Raw genomic sequence first — 14,986 nt, forward strand, 5'->3', positions numbered from 1 at the left:
GTTTGTTGGTGGCGAGTAACTCTAAGGCCTGGCTAGTAGCTCAGGACTTGAAATTTTAAGCCCCGACGTACATAATATATTGTGAAAATACGAGTATAGTACTTTTAAGCTGATCTTGACTAGGGCTTATTTTTGGGGTAGGGCTTATATTACAGAGCTGCCTGAAACTCATGCTAGGGCTTATTTTTGGAGTAGGTCTTATTTTTGGGGAAACAGGGTATTAGTGCAAATAAAGTATCATGGACAGTACACAACTAAGGAAATAAGAGATACATACACAGAGGAGAAAATAATAATAATCTTTAAAGAATATGTAAACCCCACCAATGAACTTCTCTTGGGTGTGTCCTTTTGATCTACAAATGCACGCTTACTGCTACAACCCTCTTATTTACTTAGAAGCTAAGTGGAATATAGTGAGTTTTTTCATGTGAGAACTCACTTGTTGCTGTTCTGGGTTACTTTTCAACTTACAAGTTGTGAAGCCAGGGATGAAATCAGACTGTTTTTAGTTTTGCGTTCCAGGACATATACCTATGCTTTTTAGTTGTTCCAAGTGATATTGTTTCCAGAACATTTGGCAGTGGATACTAATTACGGATGATATGTGACACCTTACAAAGTGATTTCTGATGGTATGTTTGCTTGACCCAAACATGACCTCACTAAATAAGTTTTCATTATATAGTATTCCCACTAGACATATACTGCAACATCCATACAAATGTGTACGTTTGTGTTGCTAAATGGTATACGGCTACAGGGTTGCACTGAATGTAATATTAACATACCATAGAATGCTTGATCAGGAAAATATGTCAAGTACCAGAAAATTACAATTGTAAACCTTTCAGACAGGTCAGACCCTTTTTTTTTCTGCTATGGTATGGACACCACCAGCAAAAGGGATATTTTCCTTCTCCTTTGCTGCCATGCAATGTATGCTAAAAAGTCCAGAGAGTCCAGAGTCCAAAGAGTATCCAATGTGTTTAAGAGATTCAAAAATGCCCCCTTCACCAGGGCTTGATTGAAAACAATGTAATTGGACTAGAAGTGTACTGGACCTTTAATGCTATTTCTTCCAGTGTGAATACAAGCACTGGTCTTCTCAGCAGCTTTTTTGGCAGCCATTGTTTCAATCAAGTCCTGATGGAAGGGGTATTTTTGGATCCCCAAAATGTGTTGGCTACCTTTGATTTGCCCCCCTCACTTTTATTGAAATAAAGCCATATCTGGACTTTTTAGTAGTGGGTGGGTGGGGGAACTCCAATTCACAATTGTGTTACATCACACTACAAAGCAAGGAGACTGGGAAGATCCACTAGAGTGTAGAAGCGTCCTGCCGAGAATGTTTTTATGGTGCTGGTGCCACAATGGATGAAAGCTTATCCAGTTCCCACCTGACCTATAGCACAATGATGGCAGGATTTTCGTGGGTCTGGGTGGACACCACATGACGTCCTCCTGGATTGTGCCTCACATTCCCACTGGACTGCGCTTCGGAGTATTCTTTCACTGTATATTTGTATCTACTGTTTTATGCTGTTGGAGTCTCCTCACTTCTTTTTCATGTCATGAGTGACACCTAGCTTTATTGGATGTAATGCTTGATTGATATTGAGGAGAGGTATGAAGGTGATTTCATATAGAATGTTCACTTCTGATTGCCATACATGGAGATGCTGAGGAGTTACAAGATCCATTTCTCTTGACAACTGCATGCCTTTCTGACTCTTTTCTGTCCAAAAGAAAGAGTCCACATACTCTGGTAAAAGTCCTTGAAATCTATGGTGGTGGTGCACTTGTTGTTTGGAAGACATGCGGATGCACAAGGATCTTTCTTGCTTTCATTATGTTGCACAATATCACTGGGACTTAAATTTTTTATATCATTTTTTACATATATGCACTGTGTCTTTACTTTTCTGTATTGTGTGATTTACACAGGATTGAATTCATGTAATTTTATTTAACAAGGCAATTTATTTATACTAAGATCACATTGTACAGACTGGGCTAATCACAGGCCATCTGTACCATGTGATTAGCTGTGGCCTATCACAGCTAATCACAACAAAAAACTGAATGAATCAATTTCAAAATGCTTGCTTATAGCAATGAAATTCATTGCAATAGGCAATTATAATGTGTAAAAAAAGAAATACTGATCACTTCCCCAGAGTAGTACAATGTTACTATGGTAACATTATATTGCTCTGGGCACAGTGTGTAAAAACAATCATAAAAGAAAAAGTAATAAAAAATTTAAAAAAAAAAATATTTATATATATCACCAGTTAGTGTCCTGGATTATCACCACACCAGTTATATGATGACACTGCACTGCATTAATGACAGTATGTTTAAAAAAAATGTCTTTTTTTTTTATTTATTAATTTTCCAAAAAATATGATAAAACATTACAACTTCACACTTCAAATTCCTTTCTGATTCTCTAGGAGGAAATCAGATATTCTCTAAATCAACTATCCCTGACCCCTGGTGTTATTATCTATAAATATTAGTATTCAGTTATCTTTTGTACATGTATAAATGCATCCAGCTATTTTTAAAACAATTTACTGAACTGGTCAGAATTAAAGTAGTAGTAGTACAGTAGTTATTGAGGGATTCTATTCCACATTTTTACATCTCTTACTGTAAATAAGCTTTTCCATTCGTGGAGGTTAAATCTCTTTTCCTCCAGATATAAGGAGTGCCCCCTTCATCTCTTCTTCTCAAGAGAAAATAAATTCACCTCAGCTAATCTTTCCTCATAGCTGAGCTTCTCCATGCCCTGGTGCCTAAAACTGGTGCCAAAAATTTAACTACATATTCCAGATGAGGTGTTACTAATGATTTGTGTTATTAATTACATCTCTCTCTGGAGTATTTTCCCCTTTTTAATACAAGAAAGTATTCTGCTAGCTTTAGAAACTGCAACTTGGCATTGCATGCTATTATTAGGTTTACAATCTACCAGAACACCCAAATCCTTATTGACCATTGATCACCTCAGCTTTTCTTTTACTAGAACTTTTTGCATGCATGTGTTTTACCGCCAAGTGCATTACTCTACATTTATCAAATTTAAACCTCATTTGCCACATAGTTGTCCAATGGAAACATGCATTAAGGTCAGCTTGTATATTGCAGAGATCCTGTAAAAAGGTTATTCCACTGCATAGCTTGCTGTCACCTGCAGATGCTGAAATGGTACTTTTAATCCCAAACTCTATATCATTTATAAATATGTTAAAAAGTAAGGGTCCCAATGATGAACCTTGGACACACCACTAACAACCTTGGACCATTCAGAAGAAGATGGCTTCTAGCAATCAGATTATTGCCTAACCCATGTGTCAGGTGAATTGGTAGCTTTGTGCTACACGATTGAGCTTCACACGTCCTCTGAAAAGGTTTTTCACTTCCAACCTGTGCCTCCCCACCAAGTGGTTATTAGATTTCCATATGGCCATCTAGGAACTTCCTGCCACAGGGGATAGTGATTCCAGATCCTGCTGTAGAAAGTTTCACATTTCGAGGTCTCTATTCTAGCCATGGCATTCAAGAAAACCTGTCCTGGATCTCAAAGTTTTAACAAATTTTTTTTAAATCTGCCAGTTCCATATATATAATCCATCCAAAAAGGTTAATGTATCCATTTATCAGGGACACCAGTGGTTCTTGCAATTTACGGTACAAGAGGAGTTTGCAGCCTTTCCCTTTGGCCTAACAGCCGCTCTTTCAGGTGTTAGTGTCTGTGTTAACCATCTTGAGGTCAAAAGAGTTACCAATTTGGGGGTACCTGGATGACCTTCTATTGAGCAGTCTTACTTGGAACTGGAGTTCAACACCATTCAGGCTATGAAGAAGTTTGGGTGGATTTTAAATCTTGAGAAGTCCTTGCCGGTTCGCCACATTGTCTGGATACCAAACAAGCCAAAATGTTTCTTCCATTAAAAAAAATGCTGAAACCGCTATTTCAGGTTTTCCTGCCTTATGCTCACAGGTGGTCATTAATTTTAAATGGCATACAAGATTTTAGTCTCATAGTAGCAGCAGTCTTTGAAGTAATTCTTTAAGCACACAAGAAAATTGTAGCACAAGATCACAGTGGTACATACAGTGTCTCCTCTGTCTGTTAAAGCAATGTGGTTTGGTGGCTCTATTCTCTCGTCCTGTTAGTCAGGAAGTCATTTCTCTTTCTGCACTGGAAAATAGTAATGATAGACACCAGCCTGTGTTTCTGGGTGGAATAATAGGTCTCCAGTCCACTGAAGAGTCTTGGAGCCATCAAGAGTTCTTGCCAATTTTTGTGTGCCTAGGGCAGCACAAAACCTAAATACACAACATATTTTTGTCAGATTGTCAGCTATAGATTTCTCTGTATTTCTATCTGTGTTTCCCTTTTAACTTTAAAGTATGTGGAAACATTATTGTCACAAACAAAAACATACAAATCGAACGGTTTACAAATAGAATCTCATGATCATCCATGAACTGCTTCTCGGCACTGCTAATTTATGACTCTCTGAAGGAAAGAAAAGTTCTTTGTGCCATTTTATTCCTTGTGTGTCAAGGAAACTCACCCTCAAGGGCTGAATTAACTAATAGCATTAGCACAAATACGTGTTTCACAATTTGCAAAGGACCATTAAAACTGTCTGCAATATTTTAGAGTGTCTGGAAAATGTTCTATATTTAAATAAACAGAAAATGCATCTAAAATGAAAGTCATTGTTGAAATGGCATGTGCTTATTAAAGTAAATTATTTATTTATTAGACTATTTGACCTGCCATTGTAAATGTTATTTGCATTGTATTTTATAAATCTACATTTTTAAATGATATATAATTTATGAAGTAACTTTTCTCTGAAACATATACAGTACTTCAGTAGCAGCATATACACATGTATAAATAACAACTGGGGAGATTTACTGGTAAATGTGCTGATGGGACAAGCCAGCATGTTAATACCATAGATAACTTTGCCTTCCATTATCCATTCCATGGCAATCTGGTGTGATACTACTGTGTAACAGCACATTAGTGTCCCTGCAATATCTGAAAAAGAAGAGGTACCCTGGACCACCTGGATCTTGATGTTTGATTGCAAGACTGCTTTATAGATTCTTGAGAGATTGACAGTAACATTGGCTGACCAGTTCTTTTAGCCTTTATGAATGGGAGAGTATAGACAGGGTAGAATGGGTGTGTATACTCTTTTGGTCTGCAAATAAAGGGTCATTCACAAACAATTACAACAATAACATTAGAATTTGTTCATAATTTCTTATTCACTGTTAGCACTCCTGAGACAAAGACCATGACCTGCCAATCTCAGCTAACACAGAGGCCATTTGGAGAAGGGGGGCAGGGTATCTGAGATACACCCAAGGAACAAAGTCGATGACTGATTGAAGTGACCCTGTCATCCTGTCACCACAGGGTCACTGTTAAACTAAGGACACCCTGTAAAAGAGCAGCTAAATAAATAGTTGTTGCCAACCTATGTTGGGGTTCAAAATCTATGTTGGAGCATTCTAAAGAGAGGTTTGTAATCCCAGCGAGACTACGAATCACTCCTCAGAATCATTCCGAGAGTTCCTAGAAAGGGGTAGTGCTGTCCCTTTAAGCAGTAATGTTATAGTATCAAAAATCTGTGGCCAAAGGCCTCTCATCCAGTGAAGTAATAAAAATTCCTCCCTCTTCTGGAGTGTCCAGAGCAGAGTCACTGGATACAAGATGCAGGCTGAATCTTGAGCTCCTGGCAGAATTCCTGAACACAGAAATAATGACCCTGGATGAAGCAGGAGATGTCCTTGCTATAGACACTCTCTATCACTGCATGTTGAATCTTGTGGTCCCACAGCTATGTAGATTTGAATACCAAAAGGTGGGAGGGGATCCAACATAGGCACGGAAAAAGGGAAACAATTTCTTACAAACTGCAGTTTCTGTCTGAAGCCTTGTGGGCCCCACTGCTCCTTTGCACACACAGCAGACATTACAACAGTGGTCTCTGGGCAAGTGCAGAAGAGATTCTTTGGGCAGCACAGGACACAGTCCACAGTACCTGTGCTTCTTTCCCCCTTCTCCACATGTCCCTTACAACTTATAGTAGCACATTCTGCACAGAGGACCTCTCTAATTCTCTGTATCTTGAAGCCCCGGGCTTCCATACCTCTCCTCCTGCTCCTTGGATGCAGTCCTCCTGGGATTTGTAGTCTCATACAGTCTCTCTTTTATTCAGGGCTGCTTCCAGAGACCTATGCTCCCATCCTGCACTGCCACTTCAGCTTTTCCTCCTCAAGCTGTGACCACAACAAATAACAGCTCCCCTCTCTGCAGTCCAGTGGTGGGTTGAGCTTTGTGGTGCTGGCAGCCAGTCAGAATTCTCCTGCCCACCCATCCAATAAAAATCCTCCTTTACTCGTTGTTAGGGGCTGATCCTGCCCCTTGGCTACACTGGCAGCCAATCCTAGCTCTCCCTGTAAGGGTGGACTTAATGCACACTCTTACTCTACAGCAACAGACCATCCAGTGCGCAGTCTCCCCCTTCCTCCTTCTGCTGGTACCAGTCAAGCAGAGGAGAGATAAAAATATCCCTTTGTAGTTTTTTTTCTCAGTGCTGCTTGGAAGCTCTTAAAGTAGCCCCTGATGGCGCAATCTATATATGAAGGATTTTGGTAAGGTGGTCACACCTTACACATGTCCTATTTTTTTTAAGACTGTACATATTTTCATGCAATGTCTACATACTCAAATTTAGAAAATTGTACCATTACATGTTAATTTGTATAAAATGATTGTAATATTGTTTAACATCAATAAACTTTCTGATTGAACAATTCTGTTGGCCACCTTCGTGGAGAATTTCATACCAATGATACCAATGTAAATCCAATGGATTTTCTCACCTATGAAAAAATTTTGTACAACCTCATCCAAATGTTATAAATTTATATAATTTAAATGGCTCTGCAAATGTTAGAATTCATCTTTGTGTTCTAGAAGGTGATAATTAGAGACTAAGGGAGTTGGAGGTGTCCATTTTCAAACTGGGAGATATTCCAACTTATCCACGAATCCTGAACTTTTGTCTATGGAAAAAAGTAATGGATCATAAATAGAACATATTCACTGCTAGGCCTAGAACATGTTGCTGGCTGTCAGTAACAAATTGCCATGTATAATATAGGTTTACACTCTGCTTCCCTGTCTTCCAATGCTATTTGTCTGTGTCCATGTTGCTCACTTGCTTAGTGTGTCCATATTTGTTGATGGTATAGTATACCATATATTAACAGTTCTCTTACTCTTATGGGTCTGTACACCTAGAATTAAACTTCTAGCAGAGACGAGTGACGGTTCTCCTTTATCTTCTAATCTTTGGATGTGGGTTTACTGGGCAGAGTGAACATTGGGTCTCTTTCAGCCTCTCTTTCTCCAACTCCAGTATACAATGTATATTTATGATGTCCAAATTCCTTGTATAATACTAATGCTAGCCAAGTGCCTGGAGTATAGGGGTGTTGCTAAAGACAGTTTGCCTAGTGCAGTGGTGGGCAACCTTTTTTTTCAACTGAGCCAAATCTCGCCAAAACCACAATTGAAATTTATTTTGAGAGCCACATTTTTAAAACTGAAAATACATAGGATGGTACACTGTTTTTAGTTTCAATAAGTTTTTATAGTAATTCATCCCCCATAGTAATTCATCCCCCATATAGTAATTCATCCCCAATAGTAATTCATCCCCCATATAGTAATTCATCCCCCATATAGTAATTCATTCCCCATATAGTAATTCATCCCCCATATAGTAATTCATCCCCCATAGTAATTCATCCCCCATATAGTAATTCATCCCCCATATAGTAATACATCCCCCATATAGTATTTCATCCCCCATAGTAATTCATCCCCCATATAGTAATTCATCCCCCATAGTAATTCATCCCCCATATAGTAATTCATCCCCCATATAGTAATTCATCCTCCATATAGTAATTCATCCCCCATATAGTAATTCATCCCCCATAGTAATTCATCCCCCATATAGTAATTCATCCCCCATATAGTAATACATCCCCCATATAGTAATTCATCCCCCATAGTAATTCATCCCCCATATAGTAATTCATCCCCCATATAGTAATTCATCCTCCATAGTAATTCATCCCCCCTATAGTAATTCATCCCCCATATTAATTCATCCCTCATATAGTAGTAGTAAGTAAGTAGCAAGTAGTAAGCCAAGTCCCCCCTGTGTCAATTCACTTACCTTTGCTCCGCGCGTTCCTCTCGCCGTGTTGCCGCGCCGTTCCGGTCTTCAGGGCGGACTGTGAGAGGAGCCTAGCTCCTCTCACGTTCGTCACGCTGCCCCGCCTACACACATCCTGACAGCCAATCACTGGCTATCAGGATGTGAGTGGCAGCGAGACTGGCCAATCATTGCATTTGAGCGCGCTGCCTTGGCTGTTTTTTTTTTTGATCACGCTGCAGAGTCCCTGCCGCCCGAGAGGAGGGAGGGGAGCGGGCGCCCGGCACACAAGAGCCGCATGTGGCTCGCGAGCCGCGGCTTGCCGACCACTGGCCTAGTGGGAAGGACTAATAAACCTGGTCCAGTTTAAAATTTGGAATGCACTAGGCATACACTGGTTGCTATTAAAGTGTTACTAAACCCACAACAGTAAAATCAGTCTGTATATGCACTAAAGCATGCTTGTTATATTCACTTTGGAACCTAAGGGGTTAATCCTCCACATTATGTAAAAAGGATGTTTAATCCTGTCTTCTCTGATCCTCCACTTCTTCTACTGTCCCCAATCCATCTGCTGATAGAAAAGAGCCTTAGGGGGCAAGCTGCACATGTTCAGTTTGGTGTGTATTGCTAGAGGGTTTTTTTGAGGGGGAGAGTGGCCAATCAGAGCTGTTCAGACAGGGGATCAAGGGTTATGCAGCCTCATAGGACAATCAGGGGAGAACGAAAACTCCTCCTACAAGCTTTAACCAGTGCTCTGCTGGACACTGATAGAAGTTTCAAGACTGCTCTAACTGCTGATGAGAAAAGGTTTTAGCAGTTTACATTTACTAAAATATTTGCATTTCCATGTTCTGTGTACTGTGGGAGACCAGATATAGTGAATGCAGGGTTCTGGGTTTAATAACACATTAAGGCAACTCAATAGAGACTCACAAGATTCCCAATCTATGATTGTGTATCTAAAGACAGTCACTGATTAGTGTGCAACAGATTTTCGTGTATTACCTGGAGATGCATGAAAGCTCAGTTGATCTATGCAGTTCTTTTGCGTAACTGATAGACTCAAACAGGGTTCAGCAGTTCATCAACACATATGCGTTTGTTAATTGTCTGCAGGAATGGCCAACCTTTATGGATGTTTTGTTTCTTTCCCTAAAATAGCTATTCACTCAGGGAATTTCACAACTGTTGATGCTGGCTGAAGACACAGCTCTGAGGGCCAGAAGAAAGAACTGGACTACATGGAATGAAAAGAATCTTCTAACAATAAAATATAGCCTTTTAAGAGTATTCAGTTCTATAGGCACTACATCACTGCATGAGAATCCATGATCTCCTCTGCAACTAACTGTCCTGTCCATGACCTCTCATCTACACCCAATGTCCAAATCCTAAAACCCCCATTCAGTACACTATGTGCCCTCTTGTGCAGAAGAATTGATTTAGTTGCACACTTGTGAATAAAAATACCTGATCCTACCAGGCACCACCTTTTTATTCATGTATAGCAAAGGGGAGGGGAGCATACCACAAATGTATATCAGAAAAAACTTTGATAAAAAAATGGATTAGGCTCAATACCTCAACCGAAATTGTATATATACAGAGATTGTATATTAAGCCATCCTAGATTATGCATATGTCCAAAAAATGAAAAATCTAATACTGACAGATATCACTGATTTACTAATTTCTTTTATTGTTTAAAAGCCAAAATATACTGAACATATACATACAGTAAACCCATTAAAAACATTTTAAAAGTCATATCTGAGTGTCAATCGAAGACCTTCAAACCTAATATCATATATATAATTGTCATGTCTTTGCATAAGACTGGTTTGGATTCTCAGTCAAAATGAGAGCTCTCAGAGACAATGGGACAGCCATAGAGAGCAGACAGGATAGACAAGGTGGCCACAAGACCAATAAATGTGCAGCATGCTGAGCTAGCATTCCCCCAGTCAATCTTTAAAGCAAATGGCAAAAAATATATGTTGAATAAATCACTAGTTCTCAGGGTATGACACTACAGTATATTGTGGACAAAAGGTGAGCCCAGTAAGGGGGGTCCAGAAAAGCTGGTCAGATGGATCATCAGCCATGTCTGGATTAATATCGGATCAAATTATGGACTGATAAGTATACCAATCTTTTTATGATTAGTTGCACACCTGTTGAGACTATGAAATAAGGCTACGTAGGCCCAGCACTGGGGACCAGGGTACAAAAGCAATCTTGTAAATAATTGTTTCTACACCACTGTACGCATAGTTGCCAATTATCCTAGATTTGCCAGGACCGTTTGCTGTTTGTTCAGTTGTCCTGTCATAACTGTCTCAGCAATTATTTGTGGGATTTGCATGTGAATGAATAATTACATTTCCATATTAATTAGCCATAGGATTTAAATATAAAATATTCCCAACTCATCTACAGTACATGCAGATTATGCAGCTTATTCATGCCCAGTATGTGTGAATGCATGTGTGTGGGGGGTGACCTGTGGACAAGGGGTGCAGAGGTTACCTGTGCATGGTGCAGACATAGGTTGTGGAGAAATGAAACTGTGAACAAGGGGTACAAAGAGTAGCTGTATTAAGTGGGGGGACAGCTATGAAGGAGGGGTGCAGAGGTGAGCAGTAGATGAGTTGTACAGAGGCAAATGTCGGATGAAGGGTGAAGAAGCGAGATGTAAAAGGGACATGCAGACGTGAACTGAGCCTAGTTGGGAGGGAAGCAAACTGTGGCAAAGAAGAGCAGAGGCAAATGGTGGATGAGCTGTGAAGCTGTGGACGCAGAGTGCAGAGGTGAGCTGTCAATGAGGGTGCCAAGGCAAGTGGTAGAAGAGAGGAGCAGGGATCAGTGGTGAAAAAATGTTAGGGTTACTACTGACACCAATGCTGGGGATTATATGTGTACCCACTGACACCAGCGCTGGGGGTTTTACTGCACCCGCTGACACCAATTTGATGGTTATTATTGTGGCCCCTGACAAACAGTGCTCACAGTCATTATTCACTGACATGTGGGGTTTACTTTATTCCCACTTTCATCTTCAGTATATGTTTTGTCAAAAACATAGCATCCATTAGCTATATATAAAGCAACATGGTCTACAGCCTATGCTATTTTTTCATTTTATCCCTTAGAAGAATCCAGCAGAAAGCCAATAACTTGCTGTTGCTGAAGTCAAGGTCAAAGACAAGGTTTTTGAGGAATGATTCCCATTCACATATCCTTGAGAGGTAAATGATTTGGGGTTTATTATTAAAAAAAAGCTTTTAAGTTTTCAAACTGAATTTCCTACCAGGTTTATAAACCATAACTGATGTTTAGTTTTCTACACTGTTTATTATACATTATTGCCATTGTTTATTAAAATGCTGTTTAGGAGCTGCTTTTTGTCTACATGCATGCAATCCAGCAACCATATATGTCATTTCTCAGAGTGAGTTTCCTGATGGTAACAATAGTGAAAAATGTCTGTGCAATGTGCGTCTCTGTTGGGGGAGCAAATGACATGGTGCCAATGCAGGAGCATAGTGACAGAGAGTTATCACCCTCTTTAGGAAGTGCCTGCACAAAGACCTTCATTTATTTACTGAAGACTTATTTTATTCACTGAACTGCAGCTCAATTTATAACGTTTGTACCATGTGTTTTTTTCTGGATTTTTGGTTGATTTTCTGTCTCTATCATTTAAAATACACCTATGATAAAAAAAATTATAGACTCTTCATTTCTTTGTAAGTGGGTAAACTTAGAAAATCTGCAGGGGATCAATAATTATTTTTCCTACTGTATATACATAACAATTTTGTCACTGGTAAAATACATTTGCCAGTGACAGAAACAGTGCCATGAATTCTTTCCACAATAGATTTTTTATTATATGGGGGATATGATGGACTAGCAAATCTCTATCTACCCATCCATGAATGCAACTTTTAACTGTTTCAGACTGTTTTCAAACATTTATTCATATACAATACCTATAAAAAGCATTGATCTCTTTGGTGTTTTTCATGTTCTTATGGAAACTTTATATCCAGTGGATTTATAATTTTTTTAACACTAAACTCAATAGAAATAAATTCATGTCAAAGTGAAAACAGATCTTTGCAAACTGATTTAAATAAACATTACACACAACAAAATCACTGACACCCCTCTGTAATTGGTAGATGCACTTTTGACAGCAATTACAGCCTTGAGTGTGTGTGGATAGGTCTTGCATAGCTTTGCATAGCTTTACACATCTGGACACTGTACTTTTTCGCTGTTCCACTTGGCAAAACTGCACCAGCTTTGTCAGGTTGTATTGGGATTGTAATTTCAAGTCCAGCTTCAAACTCTCCATTATATTGAGATCAGGATTATGACTTGATTGTTCTGTGAGAGTAGTCTCCAAACTGTGGCCCCCGGGTCAAATGCGGCCCTTTGCTTGCCTTTGTCTGGCTCTTGGGGCACTATTCCTCTCATTGATACAAGGCATAAGTCCTCCTACTCCCAACAATGATGACGCACCATTCTTTCCTCTGAAACCAACAGTGCGGCACTATTCCTCCCACTGACACAAATGATGGGGCCCTATATCATCCAAAGACGGGGCATACTTTCTTCTACTAATAAAAATGTTGGAACACTATTACTCCCACCAACACCAATGACGAGGCACTATTTCTTTCACTGAAACAAAGATAGGGAACTATCCCTCATACTTACACCAACAATAATACACTATTAATTCCACTGACACCAAGGATGGGGCACTATTTCTTCTACTGACATTAATGACAGGGCACTATTCCATCCACTGACACCCATGATGGGCCACTTTTTATCCCACTAATACCAATAATGGGGCTCTATTCCTCCTCTTACTGACAACAGGTGCTATTTTTTTTATTCCAAGTCATTTTATACTTCTACTGGCCTTAGTCCGGCCCTCCTAAAGTCTGAAGAACAGTAAACTGGCCCTTTGCTTAGAAAGTTTGGAGACCCCAGTTCTAGGACATTAACACTGTTGCTTATAAAGCTGACCATAGATGGATAGCATTTCAAACTAAAATTGTTAGAGAAAGTCTTAGGAAAATGTTTGTAAAAAATCTTAGAACGTTCTCTGAACATTTGAATTTAGTTTGAAAGATTTTGTTTTCTTTTAATATTTCATTTTAGAATGAATTGACTTAATGAAATAAAAGAAAAAAAAAACATATACTGTTATAAACTAGCTTGTTCAAGAAGAATTTTCCATACTGCTTCCTCAAATTTTCTTGTACCTGTGGTCAAAAACAAACGTCAATCTGACCCACTAATAAATAGAAAAACAAAGAACTTTCTTAGAACATTTCTTTTCCTAAAATTTTTTGTTCGAAATTCTGCCCTTCTATGGCCAGCTTAAAGTGGTTCTAAATGCTCATGGTTTTTTCAACCTTAATGCAGCCTATCCATTAAGGTAAAAAACTTTATTGGTGCAGCTCCCACCTAACCCGCCCCCCCCCCTTATACTCACCTGAGCCCCATCTCGATTCAGCGATGTGCATGAGAGCAGCAGCTCTTTGAGGTCTCTCTCTCCTCATTTGCTCACATGGCAGGAGGAGCTATTGGCTTCTGCTGCTGTCAATCACAGCCAGTGAGGTAATGAGAAGAGAGTGGGGGCAAAGCTGAGCCGCATTCTGTGTGTGAATGGACACAGAGTGCGGCTGAGGAGCAAGCCTGCTTGAGTGCCCCCACAGCAAAAGGCTTGCTATTGAGGGCATTTAGCAGGGTGGAGGAGCCAGGACTGCTGGCAGGGGACCCAAAATGATTGCACAGAACAGGTAAGTATAATACATTTTTTTGTTTTTTTAAAATAATCTTTCCTTTAGAATTACTTGCTCCTGATTAGATAATTTCTTCTTACAGTTGATATCTTCTCTTCCATGAAGCCGTAACCTCTCCACAACACTGAGGTTAACTCTCTCTGGTCTATTATTAAAGTACATTGAAAAAGTCCTAACACCACCATTTCATTTCTCTCCTCTCCTCCATTTAAAGAAACTCTGTGCATTGTTTTCACAGCACATAACACCGTCTGCGAGTGGTGGAGTGGCAGGTGAATATCCCCTCCCTCACGGAATGGGTTATATCCTGTGAAAACAATGCAAGGAGAAAAGAGGAGAGTACAGAAAGGGGTCGGAGGCTGACAGTATTTTTCACCCAATGGGCTGAATGGAAAAAACAAACAGATCCCCCCCCCCCCCCATCCACACAAGCAAGGTGAATGGAGGAATCCTCCCTGCCGCCTGGGCACCCTGGTTGAAAAAGGCTAATCTAGCCTATTTAAGGGTGTGTGGCCTTGTGGCTGGTGCCTGTTATAGAGCTTGTTTGCAGCTCTGTCAGTGCTGTTAATTGATTTCTACTTCCTGTTGCCTCAGATTCCACATAATCAATGCTTTACTGCCTGCTCTGATCTCTGCTCCATCCAACTGTGCATCTTGGTTTCTGTTTGGTTCCAACGGTTTGGTCCTGTGCGTTTCACTCCTGAGTCCTGCCCTGTCTCCAACTCCCTTTATTAATATCCCTGTTTATTAATATGGCACTCAGGTACCTGTGCCCTAGAAGTGCATCTGCTAAAGGCAAAGTGTTCTGTAATGGTATTTTATACATGAGGTAGTTAAGAGCATTCCAGCAATTCAGGTCGCTTTAAATACATTGTTTGAATT

Source organism: Staurois parvus, unplaced genomic scaffold (assembly GCF_062004578.1).
Source record: "Staurois parvus isolate SC_StPar_1 unplaced genomic scaffold, SC_StPar_1.0 ptg000566l, whole genome shotgun sequence".
Lineage (NCBI taxonomy): Eukaryota > Metazoa > Chordata > Amphibia > Anura > Ranidae > Staurois > Staurois parvus.